Below are 24069 nucleotides of genomic sequence, written 5' to 3' on the forward strand. Positions count from 1 at the left end.
GGGCAGTATTATAGTAGTTATATTCCTGTATATAGGAGCAGTATTATAGTAGTTATGGAGGGTGAGAGAAATTCAGCCGGCACCAGCTGATGTGAGCACTTGAATGGAACCGGGGGCAAATGAATGCAGTAGGCAGTCGGTGTAGGATAACCTAGTAAACCGGGGTGCTAGGAAGCAGAAGAGGTAGATATAACTATGCAATGGAGGAAGAGGAATCCGCACTCACCGGTAAGCAGAAAGAGTAGGTTTATTAATCCAAACACCAGAGGCTGTGGCTGGGAGGGGGAAGGTCTTACGCAGGTGAGCTCCTTACAGCAACAATTGTTTCTCGCCTGCTCGGCGCTTCGTCTGGCTGTGAGCTCACAGCCAGACGAAGCGCCGAGCAGGCGAGAAACAATTGTTGCTGTAAGGAGCTCACCTGCGTAAGACCTTCCCCCTCCCAGCCACAGCCTCTGGTGTTTGGATTAATAAACCTACTCTTTCTGCTTACCGGTGAGTGCGGATTCCTCTTCCTCCATTGCATAATTATAGTAGTTATATTCTTGTATATAGGGGGCAGTATTATAGTAGTTATATTCCTGTATATAGGAGCAGTATTATAGTAGTTATATTCTTGTATATAGGAGCAGTATTATAGTAGTTATATTCCTGTATATAGGAGCAGTATTATAGTAGTTATATTCTTGTATATAGGAGCAGTATTATAGTAGTTATATTCTTGTATATAGGAGCAGTATTATAGTAGTTATATTCCTGTATATAGGAGCAGTATTATAGTAGTTATATTCTTGTATATAGGAGCAGTATTATAGTAGTTATATTCCTGTATATAGGGGCAGTATTATAGTAGTTATATTCTTGTATATAGGAGCAGTATTATAGTAGTTATATTCCTGTATATAGGAGTAGTATTATAGTAGTTATATTCTTGTATATAGGGGCAGTATTATAGTAGTTATATTCTTGTATATAGGGGCAGTATTATAGTAGTTATATTCCTGTATATAGGAGTATTATAGTAGTTATATTCCTGTATATAGGGGCAGTATTATAGTAGTTATATTCCTGTATATAGGAGCAGTATTATAGTAGTTATATTCTTGTATATAGGGGCAGTATTATAGTAGTTATATTCCTGTATATAGGAGTATTATAGTAGTTATATTCCTGTATATAGGGGCAGTATTATAGTAGTTATATTCTTGTATATAGCAGCAGTATTATAGTAGGCTTGTAGTATTATACTGGTTATACTTCTGTATACTGAAGGCTGAAATTATATAGTTATATAGTAATAAAGTTATATAAGCACATGACCTTTTTGACCTATTCTCGTTCTTACAGTAAGAGACCACATACATACAGTATTATAGTCAGTTGTAAGTATAAAGCTCCATTTTCTCCCCCTTTTGTGGTCTCAGCTTTGCTCTGAGCCGATGACCCTGTGAGTTATGTGGAATAAATGCGCAGGATGTTCGCTGCGGCATAGAAGGTAAACAATGTAACAAACAGTAATTGTTTTCATTTATTCTGTGTGTCCTTTAAGGCAGCGCACCGCGACTGATAATTGATGGCCTCAATCTTCCTATGACTGGGAGACAGATTTACATAAGACATTCAAGGCTCAATGAATAAGCCCCATTTCTACAAAGACTTTGTTACTCAATTATCTTACAGTCTGAAATGAAGAAATCAGGCAAGTTAAATATAAATCAAGCAAATACTGGACGGTGACACCAAGGAATATATACAGGGACAGCACCAATGAGAAATACTATGACTGCTATAATACTGGGTCCTATGGTGGCAAGTGTAGATACATTTAACCCTTTGAGGACCACTCTCGAAATGACCCAGTAGACCGCGCCAATTTTCATTTTTTATTTTTTCTAAGAGCTCCAGCACTTTCAGTTTTCTATCTACAGGCCATGTAATGGCTTATTTGTTACAGGAATAGTTGTACTGTGTAATGGCGTCTTTCATTCTACCATAACATGTATGACGGAATCCCAAATATATTATTTATGAAGATATAAATAGGTGAAATCGTAAAAAAGAATGCAATATGGTAACGTTTGGGGGGTTCCTGTGTCTACGTAATGCACTATATGGTAAAAGCGACATGACACTATTATTCAATGTCAGTCCGAACCATATGCAGGTTACACAGATTCTCTTATGTTAAATATTTTTTTTTTAATGAAATTAATTATTAATAAAATGGGCCTATTGTGACGCTTATAACGGTTTTATTTTCTCACCTATGGGGCTGTATGGGGCGTCATTTTTTGCGCTACGATCTCTACATTTTACTAATACCATATTTGTGAAGATCGGACATTTTGATCACTTTTTATTAATTTTTTTATATATATAATGTAACATACAATCCGCTTTTCGTTTACGCCGTTCACCGTTAGTGATGGCGATTGTTATATTGTAATAGATCGGACAATTACACACACTAGAGTATATAATATGTTGGTTTATTTGTTTATTTTTATATAATGGGAAAGTGGTGATTTTAATCTTTATTGAGAGAGGGGCTTTGAGGTATTTTTTTTTTACACATTTCCAGTCCCCCTGGGGGACTTTTACCTGCAATCATTAGATTATACACACCGATCATTGCTATGCCACAGGCATAGCATTGATCAATGTAATAGGCGTTCTGCTGATTGAGCCTGCCTGTGGCAGACTTAATCTGCAGAGCGCCGATCGGACCGCACAGAGAAAGGTAAGAGACCTCCGGCGGTCCGTTAAAGCGATCTGGACCCCCGTAGTCACACTGCGGGGGTCCAGATCGGTAAGTGACAGAAATTTCCCCTGTCACTTACACTTAAACGCTGCGGTCGCTCCACGATCAAGGTGATTAAGGGGTTAATGACAGGCCGCAGCACAATCGCTGCAGCCTGTCATTAACGGTGCGGACCGGGCTGCTTATTGCAACCGACCCCCACCTGCTATGAAGCATGATCCGGGCCGGAGCGCACTTCATAGCGGGATAAAACACCCAGGATGTACAGGTACGCCAGGGTCGTCTGGTGACAGGCGGCCAGGGCATAACTGTATTTTCAGGGTCATCTAGGGGTTAAAGATACACATCGTGAAGACCAGTTGCCTCGGTGCCTGCTGTCACTGATCTACTAGCATACTCTGCCCATGGCATGCTGTACCAGCAGAGCACCGATGTAACATCAATCCACTGATTGAAGTTAAAAAAAATGTACTTCAAAGTCAAAACTCGGATGGTCAGAAAGGGGCCAGAGAGATGTCTAAGAGGGGAGAGGAATAATAAAAACAGTAGGAAATGTTTCTTGTGGAAAAATAAGATTACAATGTTTTTCATGTTAAATTCTATCAAATAAGAAGGGGGCGCTACCTTCATCAAGAGGTTAAAAAAAAGGGTTCAATCCTGGACAGCAACAAGGCTTCTTTAAGGGCCCTATTCCACCGGACGATTATCGTTTGCATAATCGTTAACGATTAACGATCTCAAACGACCGCTATTGCGAAAGACCTGAAAACGTTCACTCATTTCCATGGAACGATAATCGTTACTTATGATCTATTTATTCGCTATTGCGTTCGTATCTATTGCGAACGACCGAACGATGCATTATTCAATGCGAACGATTTGCGAACGAGCAACGATAAAAATAGGTCCAGGTCTTATTCAATCATCAGGCGCCGGGCGTGCATGGGTAAACGTGTAATAGTGATGCGTGGCTGACAACTGATGACTGTCTATAAAAGAATAATATACAGTACATATACATAACTCTCCACGCTCCCTGCAGCTGCCACTGAAGCTTCTGAGCCGGTCTCTGAAGTGACAGGTTGCTCAGCCAATCACTGGCCCCATAGCGCTGTCCCAGGGATTGGCTGAGCGGCCTCACTTCAGAGACCAGGCTGAAGCTAGCAGGACATCAAGTAGCATGGAGAGGTATGTATAAGTTTTTTTATTTTTATTATGCAAGGGCTGCATGGACATCACTGACCATATAGTGATAGTGCTCGCTTACATCAGTCATTGGGCCATGTAATACAACCCTAAGAGTAGTGAAAATATGTTTAAGTGAACTGAGGAGCTGGTTCTTTACTGTAAGAGCAGTGAATAAGTTGTACAGTAAACTGAGGAGCTGGTTCTTTACTATAAGAGCAGTAAATACGTGGTACAGTCAACTCAGGAGCTGGTTCTTTACTCTAAAAGCACTAAATATCTGGGACCATCAACTCTGGTTCTTTATTGAATCTGTGGAATAATCATATCAGAGGCTGGTTCTTTTCTGTAAGAGCAGTAATTCTGTGGAATAATCATTTCAGTTTCTTTACTATGGGAGTTTTAAATTTGTAGATCAAACCACTCAGGAGCTGGTTCTTTACGGTAAGAGCCGTGAATCTTTTGAAGTAGACTCCCCAGAAACTGATTCTTTACTGTAAATGCAGTAAATCTGTGGAATAGTCATCTCGGTAGCCAGTCACAGAAGTAAGGATGATACATATAAAAGGCAGAGAAGATTTTGTTTTACCTCATTCGGGGGAAAAACAAACCTTAAAATCATTGCACCATTGGGACGGATTCGGAAGTCCTGATACAGTCTCAGTTGCATGATGGCGCACTATTAGTTACAGGAAGCCACAGTCTCACTAGACTATTAGTTAGATTCTAAAGTTCTCCGTTGTGGCCGTTCACCAGGTGATCAAAGTCGCCTCATTCTTTACAATTATTTCTTTCATCTCCCGGAGCCCACACTTCTGAGTAATAATTCCTCCACGTATCCGGGCTCTGAGATGATTATGGAGGGATAGACGGACTTATTTCACGGACATCTGTAAGGAGCGGAGGTTCCATTACTTTCCCGATTGACCTCAGCGTCCCCGCCACGCTCCTGCCGACTCCTTCTCATTGCACGTACTTCTTCCCCCGGTGCCCGGCACACTGTCCTATGTTTCACCTTCTTACATAGTTCTCCTCGTATGGAATATTAAGGATCCTAATGATGATGTAAGTGCTCGATTTAATTAAGAGCCTTGACTTTCTGTCATTTCTTTATCGGTGGTAGAAAGACGCAATTAGCGCAATGGAATCAAAGGTAAAAAAAAAAATATATATAATAAACCAGATCTCAATTAGCACTTTTTTTTCTCTTTGCTTAACTACACAGATCTATCGTCCTCGTTATCACACCGTGTACAACAGAGAACGGCATTGTTCTAATGAGGATTATTTTAATTGGATGCGGTGGATATGTACGGGATGGGCAGACTGAAGGACGGACGACAGGTAGATAGCGGGACATACAGATGGGGGAGGTGGGCACAGGACTGACCCCTATGAGAGTTAGTCATATGTGTTACTTAAAGTGTTAGATGCATCAAAGTAAAGCAATCAATTCCTACAACATAATCGCAATTCAACTTGGGAGCTGGTTCTTTACTGTAAAAGCAGTGAATATGTGATTAAGTAAAATGAGGAGCTGATTCTTTACTGTAAGAGCCGTGTATATGTGGTACCATCGACTCTGGTTCTTTACTGAATATGTGGAATAATAATATCAGGATCTGGTTCTTTACCATATGAGCAGTAAATCTTTGGAATAATCATCTCAAGAACTTATATCTTTAATATTAAGTGCTAGATGTATCAAAGTAAAGCAATTCATTCCTACAGCATAATCACAAGTCAACTCGGGAGCTGGTTCTTTCCTGTGAGAGCAGTGAATATGTGGTACAGTAAAATGAGGAGCTGGTTCTTTACTGTAAGAGCAGTTAATTTGTGGTACAGTAAACTGAGGAGCTGATTCTTTACTGTTAGAGCAGTGAATATGTGGTACAGTAAACTGAGGAGCTGGTTCTTTGCTGTAAGAGCAGTGAATATGTGGTACAGTAAAATGAGCATCTGGTTCTTTACTGTTAGAGCAGTGAATATGTGGTACAGTAAACTGAGGAGCTGATTTTTTTTACTGTAAGAGCAGTGAATATGTGGTACAGTAAATTGAGGAGCTGATTCTTTATTGTAAGAGTAGTGAATATGTGGTACAGTAAATTGAGGAGCTGATTCTTTATTGTAAGAGTAGTGAATATGTGGTGCAGTAAACTGAGGAGCTGATTCTTTACTGTAAGAGCAGAGAATATGTGGTACAGTAAAATGAGGAGCTGATTCTTTACTGTAAGAGCAGTGAACAGTGGTACCATTAACTCTCATTCTTTAATGAATCTGTGGAATAATAATATCAGGAGCTGGTTCTTTACTGTAAGAGAATTAAATCTGTGGAATAATCATCTCAAGAACTTATATCATTAAGATAAAGTGCTAGATGCTTCAAACTAAAGCAATTCATTCCTACAGCATAATCGCTAGTCATAAAGTGATCATCATCTGCTAGTATGGTGGACAGGTCATAAGATGGACTAATACACAGACGCATCAGCTGTAAGGATCAGTATAGAACCTTCGGTCCCAGGGATCATCCTCTACAAGTGCTGACATCTCAGATCCATCTGATCACATGTTCCTAAGTCAGTCCGAGGTGTAGTGTCCAGAAAAGGAGAGGTTTTCTATGGGGATTTGCTGCTGCTCTGGACAGTTTCTGACATGGACAGAGGTGGCAGCAGAGAGCACTGTGTCAGACTGGAGAGAATAGAACACTTCCTGCAGGACATGCAGCAGCTGATAAGTACTGGAAGACTGGAGATTTACAAGTAAAGTAAAGTAATTTAAAAATCTGTATAACTTTCTGACACCAGTTGATTTACAACAACAACAAAAAGTTCCCCTTGAACAGGGCTGTTTCAAGAGGCGGGCGGGCCGGGCGACCGCACGGGGCGCCGACAGCTAGGGGGCACTGGTGGCTCCACTGAGCTGCGCGCACCCCCGGCTGCCTGCATGGGGGCTTATTACTATGGGTGGGGGAGCACAGGGGGGGCTTATTACTATGGGTGGGGGAGCACAGGGGGGCTTATTACTATGGGTGGGGGAGCACAGGGGGGCCTATTACTATGGGTGGGGGAGCACAGGGGGGCTTATAACTATGGGTGGGGGAGCACAGGGGGGCTTATTACTATGGGTGGGGGAGCACAGGGGGGCTTATTACTATGGGTGGGGGAGCACAGGGGGGGCTTATTACTATGGGTGGGGGAGCACAGGGGGGGCTTATTACTATGGGTGGGGGAGCACAGGGGGGCTTATTACTATGGGTGGGGGAGCACAGGGGGGCCTATTACTATGGGTGGGGGAGCACAGGGGGGCTTATTACTATGGGTGGGGGAGCACAGGGGGGCTTATTACTATGGGTGGGGGAGCACAGGGGGGCTTATTACTATGGGTGGGTGAGCACAGGGGGGCTTATTACTATGGGTGGGGGAGCACAGGGGGGCCTTATTACTATGGGTGGGGGAGCACAGGGGGGGCTTATTACTATGGGTGGGGGAGCACAGGGGGGGCTTATTACTATGGGTGGGGGAGCACAGGGGGGGCTTATTACTATGGGTGGGGGAGCACAGGGGGGCTTAATACTATGGGTGGGGGAGCACAGGGGGGCTTATTACTATGGGTGGGGGAGCACAGGGGGGCTTATTAGTATGGGTGGGGGAGCACAGGGGGGCTTATTACTATGGGTGGGGGAGCACAGGGGGGCTTATTACTATGGGTGGGGGAGCACAGGGGGGCTTATTACTATGGGTGGGGGAGCACAGGGGGGGCTTATTACTATGGGTGGGTGAGCACAGGGGGGCTTATTACTATGGGTGGGTGAGCACAGGGGGGCTTATTACTATGGGTGGGGGAGCACAGGGGGGCTTATTACTATGGGTGGGGGAGCACAGGGGGGCTTATTAGTATGGGTGAGGGAGCACAGGGGGGCTTATTACTATGGGTGGGTGAGCACAGGGGGGCTTATTACTATGGGTGGGGGAGCACAGGGGGGCTTATTACTATGGGTGGGGGAGCACAGGGGGGCTTATTACTATGGGTGGGGGAGCACAGGGGGGGCTTATTACTATGGGTGGGTGAGCACATTACTATGGGGGGGCACAGGGGGCTTATTACTATGGGTGGGGGAGCACAGGGGGGCTTATTACTATGGGTGGGGGAGCACAGGGGGGCTTATTACTATGGGGGGCACAGGGGGCTTATTACTATGGGTGGGGGAAGCATGGGGGGAATATTACTATGGGGAAGAGCACAGGGGAGGGATTATTACTATGGGGGAAGAGCATGTGGGGAAGTTATTACTATGGGGACTGCACAGGTGAGTTTATTACTATATGTGAACAAACCATGTGGGGATTATTACTATGGGGGGAGCACAGGGGGATTATTACTATATGGGGGGCACAGCAGTGGATCCTACATACAGGGGGCAACTCACATAGCTACTGACTTTACTGCACAAGACACAAAAAAGTGGAAGTTGTTGTAAAAGTGTGGAACCTAAGATGCTTGTCTGGCAGGTTCAGAAGAGATGAATTATTGCTGGAAGAAATCATCATAGAGGACTGGGCCGGATGGAGAGGAAAAGGGAAAGTGATGCCTCACTTTTTTTTTTTTTTTGGGGGGGGGGGGCTTTTAGCAGGATTCGCCCTGTAGTCAAAATTACCTAGAAACGGCCCTGTCCTTGAACCCCAAAAAATGCATAAACACAGAAGGCTCCTATTCTAACTTGCTGTAGGACCCCTTCTTCTCTATACATGTTCCTGTCTACACAAGCCGCTTTTCTCGCTGTAACCTCTCGCAGCCCCGTAGACTCCTTATTTTATTCCTCATCCTCTCCCTCTTACCGGCTGTATTATATTATATTATATTATATTGTGTTGCAGGTTCTTTCTTTCATTCTCGGAGAATTATCCGTGGTGTTAAACAGTGTTTAACTGTAATTATACGTCATAGTATTATGCGCCCTATTAAAAGGGTTAATCATAAATTCTGGGTAATTGCATTGTGTAATCTATAGCGGCAAATGAAAGGGCCTCCCGGGTTAACAAGAAACAATTCCAATAGAAATCATTCTTTCATTGTGACAATGTCAGGGAAAACAGCGTCATTTATAAATCATACGCTACCGGCACCGTGACTGACTGCATTGCTGAATGGGGAATAACATAGACCACGTGTTTAGGAGCTGTGATGCTGGGATGTAGATGGGGCGCACTAATGGGCATTGTTAGGGCACGCTAAGCTTATATAAGATGGGGGGTCACATGAATGGACATTGTGACCACTGGGCCCCATTAGGCACCAGATGCCACTCAACCCCTATAGCTACACATATGTCCTTAAAGTGTCACTGTCGTTTCTTCTTTTTTTTTTCTTGCAGAAATTAATAGTCCAGGTGATTTTAAGAAACTTTGTAATTGGGTTTATTAGGCAAATATGTCATTATCTGCATTCACAAAGATTTTCCCCAGGTCCCCCCCCTCCTTCCCCTCTCTCATTCACTGCTCATTATCAGGAAATCTTGACTCTTTTACATCCCTGCCCTGTCTAATCTATGCAGAGGGGAGGGGGGAGATTAGTCACCAGCAGAGAGCAGAGAACAAAGGATTACACAGCGGGAGCTGTGTGAAAGACGTTATTCAGAGATCAGAGAGGTCAGTGCTGACTGTCAGAGGAGATAGCCTGGTGATGTAGCTGTAAATTAACTCTTTGTTGTCCTGTTTTGGTGCCTCATCCCTCTCCATAGAGAACCATGAAGATAGGTGGGAGAGCTTCAAACTGCTTTTTCATTAATAAAAATGCATTTTTCGGCTAATAAACCCATTACAAAGTTTCTTAAAATCGTCTGTACTATTCATTTCTGCAAAAAAAAATAAAAAATTAAATGACAGTGATACTTTAACCCCTTAACGACATCGGGCGTAAATTTACGCCCTGATGCCGGTAAGGGAGTTCAGAGCGGGGCCGCGCTCTGAACCGCACCGGTCCCGGGTGCCGCGTGTAGCCCGGGACCGTAGGTATTAGCGGGCACGGTCCGATCGCCGTGCCCGCTAATACAGTAATCAGATGCAGCTGTCAAACATGACAGCTGCATCCGATTACCGGACGCAGCGTCATCCCTGGTGTCTAGTGGGGAGATCGCTCCTCCGGGATGTTATCCCGGAGGAGCGATCTCCGTAAATGAAGCCGGCTGGGGACCGCTCCAAGATGGCGCCGTCCCCGGCTCGGCACTCGTTTACTTCCGGCTGCAGCAGCCGAAAGCAAACGAGTGCCGATCTCATGGATCTCTGCAGCATAGATATCAATGAGAGATCAAAGCACTTATACTAGAAGTCCCCCAGGGGGAATAACCCTAACCCTAGGGGGGCTTCTAGTATAAGTGTAAAAGTTAAAAAAAAAATGTCATTATTAGTAAAAATCCCCCTCCCCTAATAAAAGTCAGAATCACCCCCCTTTTCCCAGGTTATAAATAAAAGTAAATAAATAAATAAACATGTTTGCTATCACCGCGTGCGTAATCGCCAGAACTATTAATTAATCACATTCCTGATCTCGCACGGTAAATGGCGTCAGCGGAAAAAAATCCCAAAGTGCAAAATTGCGCATTTTTGGTCGCATCAAATCCAGAAAAATTGTAATAAAAAGCGATCAAAAAGTCGTATATACGCAATCAAGGTACCGATAAAAAGAACATATCATGGCGCAAAAAATGACACCTGACACAGCCCCATAGACCAAAGGATAAAAGCGCTATAAGCCTGGGAATGGAGCGATTTTAAGTGACGTATATTTGTTGACAATGGTTTAAATTTTTTACAGGCCATCAGATAAAATATAAGTTATACATGTTACATATCGTTTTAATCGTAACGACTTGAGGAACATATATAACAAGTCAGTTTTACCCCAGGGCGAATGGCGTAAAAACACATTTCCCCCAAATAAACAAAATGCGTTTTTTTTTTTTCAATTTCACCACACTTTGAATTTTTTTCTGGTTTCGCAGTGACTTTATGCAAAAATTCAGCCTGACATTGCAAAGTACAATTAGTGACGCAAAAAATAAGGGCTCATGTGGGTTTCTAGGTGGAAAAATGCAAGTGCTATGGCCTTATGCACAAGGAGGAAAAACCGAAAACGCAAAAATCGAAATTTGCTCTGTCCTTAAAGGGTTAAAGGGAATGTGTCCTCTAAATTTTCTTTTACTGATTATAGTCAGATACTTAAACGTGTTATTCTAATCAGTTTCTATTTTTTAACTGTATTTTTTTATATATATTTCACTGTTTGTACATTTTTATGGCAACCATCTTGCCTGGGCTGTTCTTAACAGCATTTAGTGACTTGTTTTGTAGCAAGACTCATGGACATAGATGGCAATAGACAGACTCTGTCCCCTTCAGATGAATGTGAAGAGGTCATTCTACTGGTGAAGAGGTCTATCTACTGGTGTCACATGATGTTGCAATGCTGTAAAAATTACTTTACAGCAGCCTCCTCTTATCACCACAGACATAACAGGAAGTCTCAGCTTAGTTTTAGCCGCAGTGCTGAGAATGAAAACTTAGGATTATTTTATTTAAAAGAAGAGCCCATGGAGCCTCATTGAAGGGTCTCGAAACACAGGACTAGCCAGATATCCCTCCGGGAAGGATCCAGCCAAGGGACGGCTCCTGTAAGGAAACCACCAAAACCACCATTTTAAGTGGCCCTATAAGTCGATGTAATGACAAGGGAAAAACCAAGGCTAGGTATCCATCCACATGCAGTTGTTTTAGGGTGTTGCCCCTCATCAGTGTGGAGCAGGATTCTGGCTAGGTGGGAGCAATGCCTAGTAGAGCCCTAAGGATTATTTTCTAATATAGATAGAAAAATGTCACAAAAAATTATTTTAAAAATATGTTTACCATAAAAACATTATTTAAAAACAATAGGTTATTGTTTCGTGACAAGGAATAATTTTATCTGACCAATGTATGGAGCGTCCGGCCACGACCCTGAGAACAGGGACCCCATTCTTCCATTGGAATGAAACAGCAGGTCACACATGCACATGCACACGCACATCCTCATAGGAGCCACGGCCAAGTACCGCTCCCATAGAGAATAAATAGAGTGGAGGTGTGCGTGTACAGGACTGGGATCCCCTATGTCAAGATCATAAAGATTACCACACTTACCTCAGACACACCAGCAAAAAGGTAGGTCAGGGCAGTGGAAGCATCGACCAAGGATCGAACCTAAGGAAAGACCCCTATACCGATTTAGCCTCCAGATTAGATCTCAAAATGCATTCATACCGCAGACCAAACACCAGATAAAACCCCTTAATAAAATCAGACATTAGACAGGACCGCTCAATAATACTAGATTAGACCCTAAAATAAGTAAACCTAAGACCCTGAGACCAAACAATAAAATTATTTTAAACCACTGACCCATTAATAGATTCCAGCCTCAGACCAGACACCAAATAAATACATGCAAACGGACGCTGGTTGACCTCTGGGAGATCAAGGAAAACACCGCAGAGACACCATCACGTGTGTCAACATCAGTGTATTCTACAACATTGCCCCCTGGGAAATCAAATATGCAAAAGAACACTGCAGAGACACCACCACATGTCTCGACGTCAGTGAACTAGCCAGACCTTCCACCGGGAAGGAGCAACCAAGCCAAGGAATGTCTCCGATCAAGGAAACCACCCAAGCAAGGTATCCATCCACAGACAGCTGTTTCGGGGTATTTGCCCCTCATCAGTGTGGAGTAGGATTCTGGCTAGTGGGAGCAATGCCTAGTAAGTGCATGCAAAAGGACGCTGGTTGACCTCAGGAAGATCAACCAAAACACCATCACGTGTCTCGACGTCAGTGTTTTCTACAACATTGCCCCCTGGTAAATCAAATATGCAAAAAAACACTGCAGAGACACCATCACATGTCTCAGCGTCAGTGAACTAGCAAGACCTTCCTCCGGGAAGGAACAACCAAGCCAAGGAATGTCTCCAATCAAGGAAACCACCCAAGCAAGGTATCCATCCATTAGCAATTTTGTAGCAAACGATTCTAAGGTTATTACATTCACCGATCACTATTATGAACAATCGTTTTTATGTTGTTATATGGTCGCTAATCGTTCCTCAGGACGACTCACACAACATGTTTTATTGGCGAACGACTGATTACACGAACAGATATGCGAGCGATCAGCAAACTACCAGCGATAATTTTTCAAAACAAAACAAAGACATTCATTCGTTGTTTGATCGTTGGGTGTTATTCCACGGACAGATAATAGTTCCTTTTCGATAGTTATAGCACATTTATAAACAATAATCACTCTGCGTAATAGGGCCTGAAGACCAAATCCTGCTAAACAGTTCAAGCTCCCTTAACCCGAACTGCAAACCCCAGACCACACTTATGTTTGGTACTCCTCTGGGTATCGCCATACTAAGACCTGAGGCTGCCCATACTGTGTCCTGGCACTCCATGTGACATCAGGCATGGGGGCCCAAAGAAGAGACGGCCAGGGATGGGGATCGGTGAGGATACAGGCAATAAGTACCGGATATAATTTTCATTATTCAAATCAAATCCAAAAATCTAATGACCTATATAAAAAAAATTGGAGGGCAGAAACCTTCCCGCTTCCTCTACGCGCCAAGACAATACTGCTCGCCTCAGGATCGCTCGAATATTTTAGAAGCAAAATCTTTATTTTCAATCAGATACAATATGTTAATTTCTTCCTCTCGACTATTCTCCATTAGTGCCGGGCACAGCTTTACCCACTTTAGACAAGTAAAAATCTTAAAAAGTCTTTAGAAACCTGCAGTACAGTATATCTCAGCGACGCCTACAAATCCCCATTTCCTTCATATTCACGCTTAATTCCTTGTAACATAAAAGGTTTCAAAGAAGAAAAAAAAAAAATCACACACAAAAATACACCAGGCTTTTAAAACCCACTTGACTTCCATTTCGCTAGAGCGTAGTGAAAGGTGTGTTTATGTAAATATGGAGGTAATGTACATGTGTGGGCTCACACTAATCCCCGTTCTTGCTGACGGCTAAATTATGCATTGCAGCCAAGGAAATAAAAAAATAAAAATAAAAACAGCTAATATCTTACATTTTCTTAAAGGAAATACATGTAACAGTAAAAATAATCTAAGGCTGAGACTAAATAGTGGACGGTACTGTCTTTAGAGAGGAGGGAACAGTGTCGAAAACCACCAAGAATGCTCTTTCTTTAGACCCACTACCTAAAAAAGAGTCACATGGCATATAAAAGTATGGTCTATCGATAGCAGAAGGTCCTCAATACCGGCCCAAGGAGACAGACAGGCCCCCAGGACTGGACTTACCTTAATGAAGATGACAAACACGACCAATGGTTTTCAGGAGGGAGGGGGGCTGTCCAGAGGTACAGATTCACTTTACCCATCCAAGCCAAAAGACATTGCCAAATTCCAAATGGAAACTTAGGGCCCTATTCCACCGGACGATTATCGTTCAGATTATCGTTAAATCGTTCGAATCTGAACGATAATCGTTCGGTTGAAATGCAGTTAACGATTAACGACCGAACGAGAAATCGTTGATCGCTTTATAAGACCTGGACCTATTTTTATCGTTGCTCGTTTGCAAACCGTTCGCATTGAATAAGACATCGTTCGGTCGTTCGCAAAAGATACGAACGCAATAGCGAATAAATAGCGAAGAGAAACGATCGCAATTACGATCATAAGTAACGATTATCGTTCCATGGAAATGACCGAACGTTTTCAGGTCTTTCGCAATAGCGGTCGTTTGAGATCGTTAATCGTTAACGATTATGCAAACGATAATCGTCCGGTGGAATAGGGCCCTTAGGAGGTACTTTGTGCGCTAGGTCTACCTGCCTGTCAACCAAACGTCCTCCAAAGTTCGAGAACTGGGTGGCTCTCCCTAAAGGGGTCACACATACAGCTTCCCACTAATGGATGGATGTCTCTAACGAAGGAAAACGGAAGGGATGGAATATGGAATAATTAAATTACTTCATAGTCAAATGGGCATGAACTTTAATTCAAACAGAACGCCCTGTGCCTCCTCAGTGTCTACAATGGCCGTGAGCATCAGAGCTAAAGCATGGAATAAAAGATCATGTGGGCGGCTGAATGCGTCACCTGAGGAAGAGATGGCACCAGGATGCACCATGGGAAAAAGATGGCGGAGCAGTGTGATGGGCAATGTTCTGTTGGAGACCTTGTGTCCTGGCATTATGTTGAGGTCACTTTGACACCGACCACCTACCTAACCATTATACACACCAAGTCCACCTCTTCATGGCATCCGGACCCCCTAAGGGCCCTATTCCACCAGACGATTATCGTTCAGATTATCGTTAAATCGTTCGAATCTAAACGATAATCGTCCGGTTGAAATGCAGTTAATGATTAACGACCGAACGAGAAATCGTTGATCGCTTTATAAGAACTGGACCTATTTTTATCGTTGCTCGTTCGCACATCGTTCGCATTGAATAAGACGTTGTTCGGTCATTCGCAATAGATACGAACGCAATAGCGAATAAATAGCGAAGAAAAAACTATCGCAATTACGATCATAAGTAACGATTATCGTTCCATGGAAATGAGTGAACATTTTCTGGTCTTTCGCAATAGCGGTCGTTTGAGATCGTTAACGATTATGCAAACGATAATTGTCCGGCGGAATAGGGCCCTAATGGCTTATGTCCTGGGGGCCACATTGCAGAACTTGTTCAGGGATGAGGAATATGTCAAAGAGATCAAGGTGGTGGCTCGGCCTTAATATTCCCAAAATCTCAATCCGATCGATCATTTGTGGGATGTGCTGGAGAAACAAGTCCCATCCATGGAGGCCTCACCGATCACCTTACAGGGTCTGCTGCTGATACCACAGGGGAGGTAACAGGGATATGGTGTCAAAGCTTTGGGGGACAAATCACAGGGCGATGGGGTCCGCACCTCACACCTTACAGGGTCTGCTGCTGATACCAAGGGGGCATCATAGGGATATGGGGTCCGCACCTCCCACCTTACAGGATATACTGATACCACAGGAGACATCACTGGGCTACGGGGTCTGGGCCCTTAATGAGAGGGACCTACACAATATTTTTGGTTCTAAGGATTTGGCTGACAGGTAAACGTTATTAGTATCATTCTTTTGGAGTGATATATACACCGATATCTACATTAGGCAATCCTCGGTGATCTCAACATCAGCAGCGAATGATTGTTATGACTGAATACATATAAATTTCCCACGTGATCCAATGCAAAACTTTAATTGTTAACACTTAAAAAGAATGTACCACTCGGAATTAAAAAATAAGATTTCTATATAACCTGATCGGCGCCGCCAAGCAAATTCTAATGGTTCCGCCTCCAGTGCACTAAACTAACACATTTTCATACTTACATGTTGGAGGAGGTCTCAGAGTCAAAGGGGTAGTGACTCTTCATAAGGAGAGCTCGTCATAAAGACGTATGGAGACTAAGGGCCCCATTCCACTGGACGATTATCGTTCAGATTATCGTTTGAATCTAAACGATAATCGTTCGGTTGAAATGCAGTTAACGATTAATGACCGAACGAGAAATCGTTGATCGCTTTATAAGACCTGGACCTATTTTTATCGTTGCTCGTTCACAAAACGTTCGCAAATCGTTCGCATTGAATAAGACATTGTTCGGTCGTTCGCAATAGATACGAACGCAATAGCGAATAAATAGCGAAGAAAAACGATCGCAATTACGATCATAAGTAACGATTATCGTTCCATGGAAATGAGTGAACGTTTTCAGGTCTTTCGCAATAGCGGTCGTTTGAGATCGTTAACGATTATGCAAACGATAATCGTCCGGTGGAATGGGGCCCTTACAGACCATTGTTGCTGCTCCACTGAGAATTCTGGGAAGAAAGGAATTGCTAAATAGCTCTCACACCTCTTGAGCAAAGAGATGTCCCTTCAAGTCAAGGAGCCTTAGAACATTGACTGGGGATTTTATGCCAAGCCAAACAATCTCTCCAAAAGATTTCCCATCTGCAGACAGTTGTTTCGGGTTTTTTGCCCCTCGTCAGTGCAGAGCAGGGTGTTGGCTGGCTAGTGAGAGGAGATCTCAGGAACTGGGAGGGGTGGTTGGAGGAATGGACAGCACCAATCAGGTTTAAGATGAATATTAATCAGTAATTCCTAGTGGTACATTCTAGAGATGGGTAAACCCGAACCATCGGCATTTGAATCCCGTTCTGTGGGGAAGGAGGAAAAAGCTTGAGTCCCGCCTAGTCCAGTCCAGCCTATGACCTAGACTGTATTCCTGTTTTTCAGGCAGGACTCGGACTGTCTCCACCTTCCCCATGGGACGAGAAGACTAAAGAGATTCAAGTGCTCATATCCAGTAAATTCACTTTAATTTAGCTTTTTATTGAATTTTTATATTTAAGAAAAAAATTTAGACCCTTCATCACCAGTGGGTGGAGGGATTGTTACATCTGTGACTAATTAAAATTCAAAATTCAAACATTTTATTTCCAAAAGTTTTTTTCTTTTGTCTTTCGTTTAAAACCATAAACGGAAAACGTCTTAATCATGAGGATGTGGATGTGACAATCCTCCTCTCCCGCCTGGGTAAAGCCTCCTTCGCTAGATCTTTATGTTCTCTCCTTGTATCCCAGCAACTACTCTCCGCTGCCCGCATCCTCCCCCACACGAAATTAACTATTTGATTGTAAGGAGAGGAGGGCTAATATGCATGAAGTGCACTGACATTTCTAATTGTATGCTGACATTCAGACTCCCAGATCTATCCCATAAGCTTTCATTTACAGCCCAGTAGTAATGCCATTAACCGTACGGAAAGGCGCGGAATCCCTGCCATTCGCACAATGTACATACTGTACATAATGCAGTAGATTAATAACCCCTAATCCAAAAAAAGGAGCAAAAAAAGCAATTAAAGTGGCAAAACGGCGCTGATTAAATACCTCTGACTGATCCATTCAGTGCAAAGTCTTATCCATATAATATGTTCTCTGGGACACAACAGATCATATTTAAGGCATCAAATGGTCCTAAGTCCATTACAGGCTATTCAACATACTCCTCCGGTATCGGTTAAGCAGACGCCAACCTACAGTATTATTACGGGCTGTTACGTTCTGATAGGTAACACTATCAATAGCTCTGACGGATGTGGAGCGTATGGATAGGAACAATCAGGTGACGCTATCCATAGCTTGGGATTGGATGGACGATATTGATAGCTGTAATGTATTTGGCTCATACGTTTTCATATTTTATAGAATTTTTTTCTTCACTCTATTAAAATTCATGGGAAACCAAGATATGCGGAATTTGATTTGCAGGTGGGTGTGTCATGTGGGTGGTCTAACCACAAACTTGGTGTGATTTTTCCTTCTGTATTATTATCTGACATTGCTGATAGTATTTTGAAATATGAAGTGTTGGAAAATACACTGTAAGCTTAAATGGTCACTGTTGGTTCAAAAACGTTGCTTACAGGCTAATACAAGAAACCTATTATATCTTATCAGACAAAAATGCTTCCTTCTCCTTTCCTGCTAAACTGACACCCACTCTGAAAACACCGCTTAGCATTGACTTGTTTGCTTACTAGGACTAGGACTTGTAGCAGGTCAGGGATCAAATTGCAAGCAATACAAGTCTATAAAGAAAGGGAGGAGGAAGATGGGAGGGGGAGTGCTTGGGACCAATACACAATGCACAGAAAGAGAGACATAGCTAGAAGACAACCTTGTAAGTAAGAGATCTTACCCTAGAGCTTTGTACATACTATATATATTTATTTATTTTAGACCGCTCATTGCAGCTTTATCATGCCTTTTATGCTGCTGCTGATTTTTTGTGTGCGCAGCCTGGCCTCCCCTTAGTGCAATGACTCGTGTTTGCACATTATTTTAGTTTGAGGTTATTAATTGGGCTTTGGATGCGTCTTAATTGAAAAGTCCATTGAATTTAATAGTAAAGATGGAGAAAGAACGGTGGAAAAAGGAAAATTGTGTGTGAACTACTAATAAAAAACGTCCGCTGTTTGCAAAAGGCGTCCGATAATAATGATCATGTTCATTATTTTGACGTCCACTATTCAATACACATGTAGCAGAGTTGCTACCGGCCACCTACCATTCCCCAGATGGGAAATCGGTGCAATGAAGAACTTCAGCAAGTAAAGGAAAAAGCAGTGGATTCCTGTTGGCTCCGAACCCCAAACTATATCTCTAATATACTAAGAGAGACGTCTCACAGCTTCTGGAGTCAACTCACATTTTATCGATATGCTACTTGTTTCGGTGGCCAGAATCCCCTCTTCATCAGGCCTCCTGATTTCAGGCATTTAGGCATTCGATGCCTGATGAGAGGATTCTCGTCCCCGAAACGAGTAGCACATCGAGTCAAGTGTGAGTTGACTCCAGAAGCCATGAGACGTCTCTCTTAGAATTTTGGAGTTACCGGGCCACTTTTTAAAAGAGGATTTGGCGCCAACTGGAATCCACCGCTTTTTCCTTTACTTGCTGAAGTTCTCCAATAGAGTATTAGACTAAGAAACTTCATAGAATGACAATTAGCCAACACCCCGACCCTTATATAGTTCAGTTCCCAGACTGTTGGTAGGTAAGTAGTGTAGAACAGGATAATATCACTGTGCAACTATTAATGACGAGTAGAGATCAGTGAATCTCCAGCACACTCGGGCTTGTTCGAACCCTAACGCTCAGCCGGTGGCTAAAGAAGTTGGATGCAGCCATAGCACTGCTTGGAGAACATGAATACAGCCATAGGCCATAGGCTGTATCTATGTTTTCAAGGACTCCCTAGGGCTGCATCCATCTTCTTTAGCCACTTACTCAAATGCTGAGTATTTGGGTTCAGACAAACCCGAGTATGCTGGAGATTGGCTGATCTCTACTGATGAGCCATTGGGTGGACATTGTCTTCTGACACCTCTGGGGGGCCAATGGGCCTCTCTCTGGAACAGTTACCCCAGTTATGACATCTTACCCTGCCCATCCCATACCTCAACCATTAAGCTGCCCATACACATGCATGTGCACCAGGCATGGGGAATCTGTGGTCTTCCAGCTACCTGTCCAGGCATGATGGAAATGGTAATTTTGCCACATCCGGAGGACTCCATGTTCCTCATCTCCGGTGTACAGAAACCTACTGACTTTCCCTCAATGGCAGAAATCTAATATGGAAATAATGGGACACAATGGATTGCAATTGCCCGGTCCTGGTGTTGTTCGATAAGCTGCCACCAAAAGAATCTGGCAGTGATCCCCCCCCCAATTAAAACACATCCATACCTGGCTGATATAGCTAGTGGACGAATGAACGTTGATCTGACAGCTCTATATGGCCAACTCTATTGTGTTCCTTCCCATCATAGCAGTACGCCATCGCTGTCTGATCGGTAGGGGGCTGACAGTAGGGGGCTGTGACACAGGACTATTCTCTTTAATGGAGCCGAGCTGCAGTCTTCTGCACAGCTGGTGACCCGGAGCTCCACTATGTAGCGGCACAAGAGCAAAGCACTAACAGCCCCTTCAATCTCAGCATATGGGGGTCTCCCACTGACAGATAGGAAAACCCCTTTAATAAATAAGGCAAATTTTTTGTTATTTTTTGAGTGCCACTAGTGCGATTACTTTCTAGTTCCAGGTAGGTCTCGTTACTTTTCGCTTTACATTCCAGTCTTCTCCTCACTTCTATCGACTATTCCGCTTTCTACTTGCAAAGTCCCATTAAACAGGAAATAACTACTTAACGGCTCATACATCAGCCGCTTTATTTTAACCATTTTGCTGCATCACCGATATCAGCACTTCTATAATTCCCTGCATCGACTTTCACGCAGTGCAAATGAGGGTTGTAATTAGCAAGTAAATGCGTTCTATAGACTACGGGGCCGGGGTGTTTCCTCTTGGCACCAGCATTTAAGAGACAAAAAGCTTTTACATTTTTTTTTTCTCCCAGATTTTTGGCTGCGGTTCGGAATCGATGCCCTTTCACGTTCTCCGGCAGGCAGCAGCGGCTTTCGAGATCCCTTCTGTTTAATAGACCTGGGCGCAGATTGATACATTTAACGTACACTTTGTTTATTTTCTACTTTTGCATTAAATCTCATCTTTTATTTATTTTATTACGTTGTAGGTGTAAATGAGTAAAAAAAAAAAAAAATACAATTTTTTTTTTGTATAAAAATAAAATAAAAAGTCAGCCTTTTAGCCATTAATGTGATGATGGTTGTGTTATTACCAGCCTAATGATATCGAATGTGCACAAGAATACATAGGTGTCATGCAGAGAGAGCAATGATCTGATTCTCATTTTGACTGCAGGCAAAGAATATCTCATCAAAGCAATAAATTTCACGAGACTATTCCCAAATTTAAAACCCTTAAGGAAAATGGCTTTTACGGTTCAGCGGGTTTAAAGGGTTGCTCTAACTTTTTTTTTTTTCCCTGGAACTAGGAAATTAATGGCCCCCTTAAAACAAATTGGAATTAAGGGTCTGTTGCCGAATGAAATTTTTTGTAATTTTTTTTCTTTTTTTTTTTTTACGTTTCTTCCGTTGCCCTCCCTCCCGCCCATTGTGTTCGCCATGGGAAATGTTTATTACCTGCTATGATTGCAAAACAGTTTGATAGGCGTCGGATCCTCATTGCTATGTAAAAATTGTTTTCTTTAGGTCATGTGCAATTGAGTTGGATTGTAATCAACCTTCACTTTGCACAGAGTGAAACCTATTCAGTCTAATGTCAGTGAGAATTAGTTTTTTTCCAGGCAGATGTAGAATGAACAAGCGAGCTGGTACGGCTCTCTGGAGATTTTTAACAGACAAATATAGGGGGGGGGGGGGGGGAGCGTCCGCGATTAATTGGGATTTCTCTTATCTACTTGAGCATATAGCTTTAGTGAAGGCTAAACAAAAATCATTTGGCTTTCTTTCAATCTCACATTAGATGCACTGGTGCAATGAACCTGCGCATCAATAGACTTTTTTTTTTTTTTTAACTTCCAATTGCAGGATAAAAGAACGAAATTCTAGGATGCAGACGACTGCACATTTTTAAAGGTAAATGTCACTCTAAAGCTTAGAAAGAACCTAGGCGATAATGACAAGGGAGAAATGCCTAACGTACGGAACGGTGACGGCAGACGGCTCGGATATGGGTTATGGATTGTGGTAATATCAGAAAAAAAATTATGTTTTTCAAAAGTCCAAAGTTGTAAAATAGAATTTTTTTTTGCATTTCTTTTTTTCCTTTTTATAGAACAGAAATTTTCCATTGTAATTATTTTTTAGATAACATTTAGGGCAGTGGAGAACGAACCTCGAGCGTGCTGCATTTGATTACTGGTGGCTAAATAAGTTGGATGCAGCCCTAGGGAGTCCACAAAAACATACATACTTACCTTGTACTACATTGTCTCCGATGCTGGTTGATAGTTGATAAATCTGGTGCATTGTTAAATTTTCTAGCCTAAGGGCCCTTTTACACAGAAAGATTATCTGACAGATTATCTACCAAAGATTTGAAGCCAAAACCAGGTACAGACTATAAACAGAGATCAGGTCATAAAGGAAAGCCTGAGATTTCTTCTCTTTTCAAATCCAGTCCTGGCTTTGGCTTCAAATCTTTGGCAGATAATCTGTCAGATAATCTTTCTGTGTAAAAGGGCCCTTAGGGTGGCTTCAAAATGAGGAATCCGCGCGAAGTTCCTGCAGATTCCGTTGCTCGCCCCTGCGCACATTTCCCCCCTTCCCATAGACTCCATTCTACAGTCAGGTGAATTCCGCTGTAAGAATTGACATGTCAATTCTTTCGGTGGACGGCGGAATCTGCCTGTGTATAGAATGGAGTCTATTGTACAGGTGGAGATGTGTGTGGGCGCGAGTGACGGAATCTGCGGGAAAAAACAAAAGGTGCAACAGCAACCCACAGGTGCAAGGGATTACCGTATATACTCCTCCCAGCGTACACACGGTAAACACCTGCTCTGTAGATATTAAAAATTAAAATATAATTTTTTTTTAGAAAAGTGAGGATCTTAGCACACTATTTGTGTCCTCAGAGACAAGGTCCCTACTCTAGCATTTGCACACTAGCAATGACCTCTCCTGGGCTGAATAAGCCTACAACTGGGCAGATAAGAGCCAAGTGATATCTTTTATAGTAGCCTTGGGACATGGGTGGAGTGCAGGCCAACAGGAGGTAGCCCCCCCCCCCACACACACACACACACACACACACGCACATTCAACAGGGAAAAAAGGGAAATTTTAGCAGAACATCTATGACTCTGTTCACACTGCAGGTTGCACGCTGCTTGTGGCTTAAGTACAGACAAAAAACAAAAGGTGCAACAGCAACCCACAGGTACAAGGGCTTACCGTATATACTCCTCCCAGCGTACACACGGTAAAAACCTGCTCTGTAGATATTAAAATATAACTTTATTTATTTTTTTTTTTTTTTAGAAAAGTGAGGATCAGATTAGAACAGAGTACCATGTCACCATGTTATGGCGTCCTCAGAGACACAGTCCCTACTCTAGCATTTTCACACTAGCAATGGCCTCTTCTGGGCTGAATAAGCCTACAACTGGGCAGATAGGAGCCAAATGATCTCTTTTATAGCACCCTTGGGACTTCTCTGCGCAGATTCCTCAGTGTGAACTCACCCTTAAAGCGCTGGGTTTAAATTCTATCTCAGATAACATCGGCAAGGAGCCTGTATGTTCTCCCTACTCCCTACTCGGTACTCCAGTTTCCTTTCACAATCTAAAAACATACTGGGGGAGATTTATCAAACATGGTGTAAAGTAAACCTGGCTCAGTTGCCCCTAGCGACCAATCAGATTCCACCTTTCATTTTCCAAAGAGTCTGTGAGGAATGAAAGGTGGAATCTGATTGGTTGCTAGGGGCAACTGAGCCAGTTTCACTTTACACCATGTCTGATAAATCTCCCCCAATGTGCTCAGTTTTCTTCTGGATGATGTTTGCATAATTTAGTTCACAATAATGGGATAAAGGGTGGCCTAACCT

The sequence above is a fragment of the Dendropsophus ebraccatus genome, chromosome 2 (genome assembly GCF_027789765.1).
Source record: "Dendropsophus ebraccatus isolate aDenEbr1 chromosome 2, aDenEbr1.pat, whole genome shotgun sequence".
In the NCBI taxonomy this organism is placed as follows: Eukaryota; Metazoa; Chordata; class Amphibia; order Anura; family Hylidae; genus Dendropsophus; species Dendropsophus ebraccatus.